Below are 8,312 nucleotides of genomic sequence, written 5' to 3' on the forward strand. Positions count from 1 at the left end.
AAAAGGGAAACACCAGTAACCATATTGTTTTACTAAGGAGCTGGAATTGTTTATCAAAGGCATCAGTCACATCATTTTTGCCTACTTCTGATCTTATTTCTGATACTCCTCTGTATTTTGCACACAGGCAGAGGTCTGAACCTTGGACATTTTTAAGGTATACAGTATACATGTGGAAGAACTAAAAAAAAACAAGTCTCTAATGAGCTTAAAATATTTCCATATTTGCAAGAATGGGAAATCATTACACTTCAGACTGCTGTTGCAGATATTTATGATAAAAAAATGCTAGCCCAAATCCAGGGCTATGCCCTTCAGATTAGCAGGGGAAAACAGGTGAAGCACAGGGGCGGTGAGGCTGAAAAAGGAGCTCTTCCATTTCTGTATTGCAGCATCTAGGACATTAATGGACAAAAAAGTGCTATTCCAGGTACGTGGGCAATGCCAGTAGCTATCCTAAGCTACTCTCCAGACACTCCTGTCCTGATACCTTAGCACAGCTGGCAGTTTTTGAGAGGAGCTGGTCATGGATCCTGCCTCACTTCTCTTTTCTGAATGTGCTTCTGGTGGGAATGAGCAGCAAGTGTCGCTGCGGATGGTTGCACATCTGCATTTGCTTGTTGAAAACTGCCACCGTGCAGATCTGACCAGTGAGTGAAGGAGAGCGATGGAGAAGACTCTAACAACAATGCTGGGAGCACAAGTTCCCAGGCCAGGCCACAGCGTGACCAGCAGTGCTGAACTGCAGTGTTGGCAAAGTGCCCGGGGCCTGACAGCATGCCCAGCGACAGAGAAAACCCAAAGGGAAAGAAAGCAAAACAGGCCAAAAATAAATGTCAGTGGAAGGGGCCTGCAAAGGGTCCTTACATGTCCTGGTAGGCACTGGTTGTGCCTTTGGTCCAGGGGCTGCTGGAGGTACCTGGGGCTCAGAAAGCCCTTCCCACCACTGACGTTGTCCTCTCCTGCAGTCCCTGACCATGTCACACAGGACCCGGGCACGGTGCACTGGCCTCGGACAAGGGGAGCATCCTGCATTTGGACTGGGAACCACCCTGTGCTCTGGAGCTGGCTCCGAACTGTAATGCTGGGCATGCAGGTGCCTTGTTGCTCCGGTACCTTTCCAGGCAGATTTGCTCACATTTCTCCTGGGGTTTCTTGTAGGCTCTTTGCAGAGCTGAGGCCTCCATGGCACGATGCAGACATAGCAAGCGGAAGGGATGGTGAAAAGACTTGAGAGACTCAAGTGGTCTGGCATGACCACACAATAACAGAACAGCATTAGGCTCATTGGAAAAAACAAGCCCAGCTGCTTACTTACACGTTACACGAGTTGCTAGTGGGTCAGCACTGTATGGGACTGTAGCGTTTGTTGGACTCGATGATCTTGAGGTCTCTTCCAACCTAGAAATTCTGTTTCTGTTCCTGCATTTCTTTCTCCTAAGCATGGATTTGTTGTTTCAGGACATGATGAGGAAGAGGACTTTGGGTGCCTACACTTCAGAGGGATGATTACCTGCTTTTCTGTGGCTTCCCTGGAGGAGTCTTCATTTCCTTCTGCCAATTGTGTATGAAAATTAATTACTCTGAATCACATCCTGGACACTCGCACCTGCTAATTAAGTGTCCGTAATGGTTGCAAGTGGCGTATGCTCTACGCAGGGCTTCCTGAACTCATCCCAGGAAGGCAGTTAAGTGAGAATTTCCTCTAGTGCTAAAGTTCGCTCAGAAACCTGCCTCCCTCCTTTCTGTCACCTCAGCTGCTCATTGCCCTCCTCCTGGACTTCTCCAGCCCTCAGCTTTTTCTTACAAATTCAACAGAGCCCCATGGAGAGTTACATGCACAATGATGAATTGGAAAGGATCAGGACTGATGGGAGAGAAGTATCTGTCTTCACAGAGCCTCTGCAAAGGGCTTTTAGATTTCCAGCAATGCCTCCAGGGGCTACAAGTACAGGTTGCAAGTACTTTGTGATTCCCAGGTGATAAGTGTTGGTGTCAAGATTGAGGTGTGATTCTGTAATGCTGGGCAGGGATATAAAAATGCTGACCATTAAAATGAGGGCTGCACCACTGGGGCTGGCCTACAGCTGGGACCAACACCCACATGCAGATCTCTTCTGCGATTTTTGTGGTGAGAGGCCCAAAACGCCAGGTTTTTTGCTCGAGGCTGACTCACTGGAGCCAAGTATGACCTACTCAGCGGGTTATGAACACTGCTAAGACTGAATAGTAGGCTCCAAGACAAAGCCGTTTACAATAAAGACCTTTTTATTGCCCACACATGGAAAGAAAAGACCTTTGGGGTTGCTCTCATCTCAGCTGGGTTTGAATCAGACTCTGAAAGATCTGGCAGTCAGGTATGCAGAGCACATACACATGGGAAAGCCCCCCATACTATAGCCTGATTCCTTTAATAATCGAACACTAGCATTTGGCTGCATATAAAAGCTTTGGCAAGACTGTAAAGAACGGAGAAATTTAAAGAAGCTCCTCCTGAAGTTGTTTAATACGCTCAGATGAACCTGAGCTGTACACAATTTTATCGCACACCCCCCAGCCGACCCTAGAGGTCCGTTTGATGGTGGGACAGACGGACCGCACCGTGTTGTTTTGACATTGTTTTTGGTTCCTCAAACTATTTTGGGGGACTTTCCTGCTGACTTTACAGCTTTTGCGGCTTCTCTCTGTATCTGTGGTAAAACTGGCTGCTGATTCAGCTGTGGCTCACTCGTGAAGGGGAACCCAGATTTTGGGTTTAAGGAGGCCAGGCCTGCCTCCAGGAGCCTTTGGCTTTTACCAGGCAACACAAGAATCAGGGAAGAGAACAGAGCACAAGTTGCAGTTTTAATGCACTTTTTAAAACCAGAGCCTTTTAAAAAATATCTCAGTTTCCATAGTGACAGGGAACTGTGGCACCATTGTGAAGATCCCAGAAGCCCAGGCCGGGTGTTAGCCAGAAATTCAGCAGTGCGGCCAGCTCGGAGCAAGCTGCCCCTGGCCCTGCCTCACATCCATTCCCTGCCCACAGCCACACTTCCAGCTGCCTGGGGGCTGTATTGCCCCTGAGCAGCACAGCTTCACTTAATTGCAGGTACAATGATGGATTTCCAAACCGGGGATATGCTCCTTGGCTTGCGCTTTGGCTGCCTTTAGATGTATTCAAGCTTACTTTGCTGCAAAGGGAAAAGACTGGTTTGAAGAAGACAGCTTTCAGCCATTGCTTCCTGATGCAGACAAGTGTTGAAAAGCCAAAATGTGCTCACAATTACCTGGTGAGTCAGGTGAGGAGCCTGGATGAAAGGCCAGGTCTCATTTAATTCTTTACCAGAATGTGCTGCCTCCTTTCCCTCCTGCTATCCATCATACCTTGCAAAGGGACCAAGAAACCTCACACAAATATTTTTCCTTTCAGCTTTCCTTTCACTTCTAGTCCTTGCCATAATACATAATTGTGCCTGCGTGGCTCAGAAAATCCACCAGGTTCGGTTCACTTCAAGGTGGTGGATGGTTTGCGAGTGACGGATGCTGTCACTTATTCAAAGTGCTTGTTTGCCTTCATCCTTCATCATCTGCTGTATTATGTTGCACTCGATAGCGTGCCAAGGGATACAGGCACAGCATTCGGGTCAAGTCAGCTCAAATTACAGGTGCATGTCAAGTGTTCCTTGTAGTTTTTAGGCAGCGTGCATTATGCATGTGTAGGAGGTAGAGAGCCAAGGCAGGGACCAGCCCAGCCCTGAGCGTGCTCTGGCCACCTCCTTCAGCACCAACCCAAGCATTAATCCCTCCCGTTTTTACGATATATTAACATTTTCTCTGAAAACAGGCATGATCCCCATCCTACTCCTCTTATTTTTGCCCACATACCCATGCAACACTTTTGGAGCTGACATCACACACAAGAAAATGGAGTGAGATGAAACCATTGGGAACAGGACACCCAAACAAACAAAAAAATGTCCTCTGGTGCAAAATTTTAACACAAATGAAAAAGGCCATTTTTTACAGGACAGGAAGCAGAAAGAGAGGTGTATTTATACCAGTTCTTACAACAGTGCTTTTAATGTAAGGTAAGATCTACTGCACCAGACCAAGGGTTCATCTGTCCTGAGGTTGACAGCAGCCAACTGCTAGAGAGTTGCTAACACACTGAGTCTAGACATACTTGCTTTGTATATTCCCAATCTCCAGCAACCAGCAGCTCAGGGACTTAATAAGACAGAGGTGAAACTGTGTATATATTGGCAGGGTGAGCTTAATCAAAAAAAAGAACAAATATGCCTTGAAAATTAATGACCAGGATTCACCAGAAGTAGTTATATGAAAAAGATGAAGAGCTCCCATCTGACTGGTGATCGTGACTGGAGGCACTGCTGGAGAGGAGCATTTCCTACAAGGGATGATTTTTTCCCTTGCTTCCTCAAGACCTTCGAGTGACCCTACTGAATTGTTAAAATTCCATTAGAAAGTGGTTGGTGGGAACATATGCAATAAATAGCTGCTAAAATCAATGGCAGTTTTGCTGATACAAAATCACTGTATTGCTTGCTGGCAGTGCTGACAGTGTTTTTCTCTGGGAAATGTAACGGTGATTGGATTTAAATAAACTTAGTGGTAACAAACTTCATCTGAACTCATTAGTGACTCAGACTGATTTTAGAGGAATTTATAAAATGCCTGTTGCCCACAGACAAGACTTTGTGGTCATAAGTGACTTTGGATACTGCAAATCATGTCATAGCGTTGGAAAATATCAGAGAAGAGAGCAAAATTTCTGAAAACGCTCTCTGAAAAATAGGTATCTAAGGTCTCTCAGACCACCCGCCCTAAGTCACCTGCCACTTTTGGATGCCACCTTACTACTGCTGTTATGTCCACCACACAAATCTTCCCTGGCAGCTCCTGCTGACCCTCATCCCATGTGACTTGGGGAATTCACGACGGGTGTGAGCCCACCGAGACCTAAATGCTGCCGAAAGGCAGCCTTGTCTGCCTGCTGCCAGTGTCTAGCTTTGGGCTGGGCTGGTATCATCTCAGCAGGCTTCTCCCTCATCACAGGTACAATTTTTCTTCCAGATGCTCAGCTAGATTGCTTAAGTGAAAATAGACATTAAAGCATTTTCTCTACCTATGTGCTGTTTTGTAATCTCACCATTTAATTGCGCCATGTTTTTTCCTACAAATCATCTAATGATATTTCCCAAGACAAGCCTTCACTGCTTTTTGTGCATATTGCAACACGGCAGCTGTTAGCACCTCCTGCTTGTGGAGAACTATATCGCTAAATCACTGGTGAATTGATCACTAGATAAATCACATCTTTTTTTGGGTGGATTTCTGTACTGGGAAATTGGGCACCTGAGTGAGGAACAGAAATTGTAACTGAATCAGAATTAGTATTTGAGGTAGGTTGTTACAGATTTTTTAGTTTGATTAAGAGCTTCTATGTCACTCTTGTCAATCTCAGAAGAGATGGTTATGTGTCTGAAATAGCTTTAAAGCATACTGCAGGGATACAAACTGTACAAATGCAGATTCTGTGATTTACCTTCATGCTGTAGAACAGAGAATTTTAAAAGAACGGATGATACATTTCCTTCCCTATTGATCTTCTTGATCAGATTTTAATGTGTTTGTTTTGATGGGCATTAGAACATAAACTGATCACAAAAAAGTACAGTCCCATAAGGGACCCGTGCTCCGGATCCTGTTTAGCTATACCCATGCTTATCTCTAGAAAGACTGCCTCTTCCATAAACACATACACACACATGTACACACAGCATTTATTAAGCCCCGGCAGCAAATTGATTTTATGTCTGGGAAGAAAACTTTCAAATACAAAGCCTATAAATAGATGATGTGTTGCCTTTCTGGCTCAGTAAACAGCCTGAAAAAGTGCTCTCAGGAGGCATGAATTTGCAGTGCCCCCCCACTCTATTTCACTGAGACGTTAATTCTGAAGTCTAAATTTAATACTTTTATCATCATTATGGGAATTGCCCATGAGGGAAGCAAAGGCAACTTTCTGAATTTCTCTAGACTTCAGGAGATAAATCTGTACAGAAAGGAAACAGCCCAATATATTCTCGTGTGCAGGGAGAAATATCAGATTACTTGACATGAAAAGGATCAGGAACTGGTGCAGTGACCAGCATACAAACCACAACGGAGCTGCATGGAGCTGGATGTGTCAGAACAGAAAGCCAGGCTGGATACAGCCACCGGATCTGGAAGCACTCTGCTTGGAGCAGCCAGCAGGGACTCATGTTCATCTCATGTGGTTCCTCAGCAGTTTAATTCCCAGGCACTTTCTTAAATAAGAGTAATCTGAATTCACTGTTATTATTTAGGTCTAGCATTAATAAAAAAGCACAAAACAAAGCGTGTGCCCCCACAGCCCACTGGCAGAGCCCATGCCAGCAGAGCAAGGGCAGGTTGCACTCCCCTTTCCAGAGACACCTGAGCATGAGATGTATTTTGCTGCTGCTCCAGCCATTGCTGGATGTAGGACCACTTCCCTGAAGAACAAGCAGCTAGAAAACATACAGGGATAGGGCTGTCCTGCAGACCTTTGGGATTCATGCTCTCTGGCCCCAACAGCCTCCCATAAAAATCCATATGCTACATTTCATATACAAATATCCATGGACCCACGCACTGCAAGGCTAATCGCATTTCAGAAGTGCCTGTCTTTTTTTGGACATGTCTGGACTGTGTCTGACGAAGTGGAGTCTTGAGCCTCCCTGACGCATGGGGCTTCAGGGACCTGGCTAAAAGGATTTCACTGATGGATTTCAGGGCAGGGCTGTTGGGGCCCACAGACTAGCAGTTCTCCAACAGGAGAATACACTGGTGCAATAATAACACAGAGAAGGGTAGAAAAAAGGTCAAGCTATCACAGAAACATATGGCTGTTGTTTTTATAAAGAAATAACACACCTGTAGGAGCCATGGAGCCACTGCACGCACACAGAGCCATGGGGCTACGTGCAGTAGCTTGAACACCATGGGATCCTTCAGAAAAATTAATGTCTGCATAGCAGCCTTGCTGGAGATGGGACTTTTCTTGCTTGCTTTTTTTCCACACAGACCACAGACATGGCCCACCAACAGCATCTTCAGGAACGTGCAAAGAAATATTTAATGCGCTGTTTTGCTATACCCAACCCCCATACATTTATGCTCGTGTGATTACTGTTCTCTGTTTGCTTACTGATAGCGAGTTAAAAATACCACCTCCACAAAATTGGAACTATTTTCCTTGTTGTTTTAAATCCCTGCAGTTGATTGAGAACAAAATGGTGCAGTGAGCCCCATGAGATCTCCCTCACCTGTATTGATCAGGACAGGAGACTGAAAAGGAGGAATCTGGTTACTGAAGCAACACCAGTAAAGGGAAAAAAAAAAAAAAAAAAGAATGGCATGCACAGAACAAGACAAATTTTACTGTGTTATGAAGCCATTGACCATCTATTCCTCTTGCTTCCTTCATCTGTTGCTTGGAGTGCTGTTTCTACAGTGGAAAAGGATTTGTGCCAAGTCCTGTTCTAAGACATTGCATTTAGATAAAAGGTAAGATATTGCTGTTATGTCCAAATTCCTCATTAATACTCCAAGATGTCCCTAACTTAGAAGGAATCACTTATCTTTGATGCAGCACTGAATTTGATAGTGAAAAAAAGGACAACAAAATGAATAATCTTGTGAATGACATGAAATCAATCCAGTATCAGATAAACAACAACAAAAATTCACCTTATATACAGGTTGCAAAATCTTTGACATGGGGGTCACCTCTTCACTCCATACAAATGCCAAACCTGCTGCTAGGACTTCTGAATCTCTATATTTGAAAGGTTTATGAGAAATAACTTTCAGGAAATCACAAATGGTCAAACTCCCCTAGGCAAAACTAATGAGAGTGATTTTCCCAGTAACTGTTTGAGACAGGAAAGTCAGGACGTATACATGGTTTCCCCTTCATTTCCAGGTAGGTTTCCTTAAGCTAAACATCATGCGGAAAACCACATCTAAACGTTAACATATTTTGAACATTTGCATCAATGACACAGAGAAATATGTGATTTGTGAGATCAGGCAAAGCTTCAGCTGGTAACCAGTGAAGACATCAGAACAAATGGATGAATGCAAAGCTGCATCCATCCCATTCACCTCTTCCTGGTTTTGGAGCACCACAGATGATACCCAAATACAAACATGCCCCTACCCACTGCACTGCCTGGCTCATCGCTTAAAAAAAGGCCAAGATAAGCAGATGAAGAGTTTGGCTAGGGACCAAGGAACAGATT

The sequence above is a fragment of the Aythya fuligula genome, chromosome 5 (assembly GCF_009819795.1).
Source record: "Aythya fuligula isolate bAytFul2 chromosome 5, bAytFul2.pri, whole genome shotgun sequence".
Lineage (NCBI taxonomy): Eukaryota > Metazoa > Chordata > Aves > Anseriformes > Anatidae > Aythya > Aythya fuligula.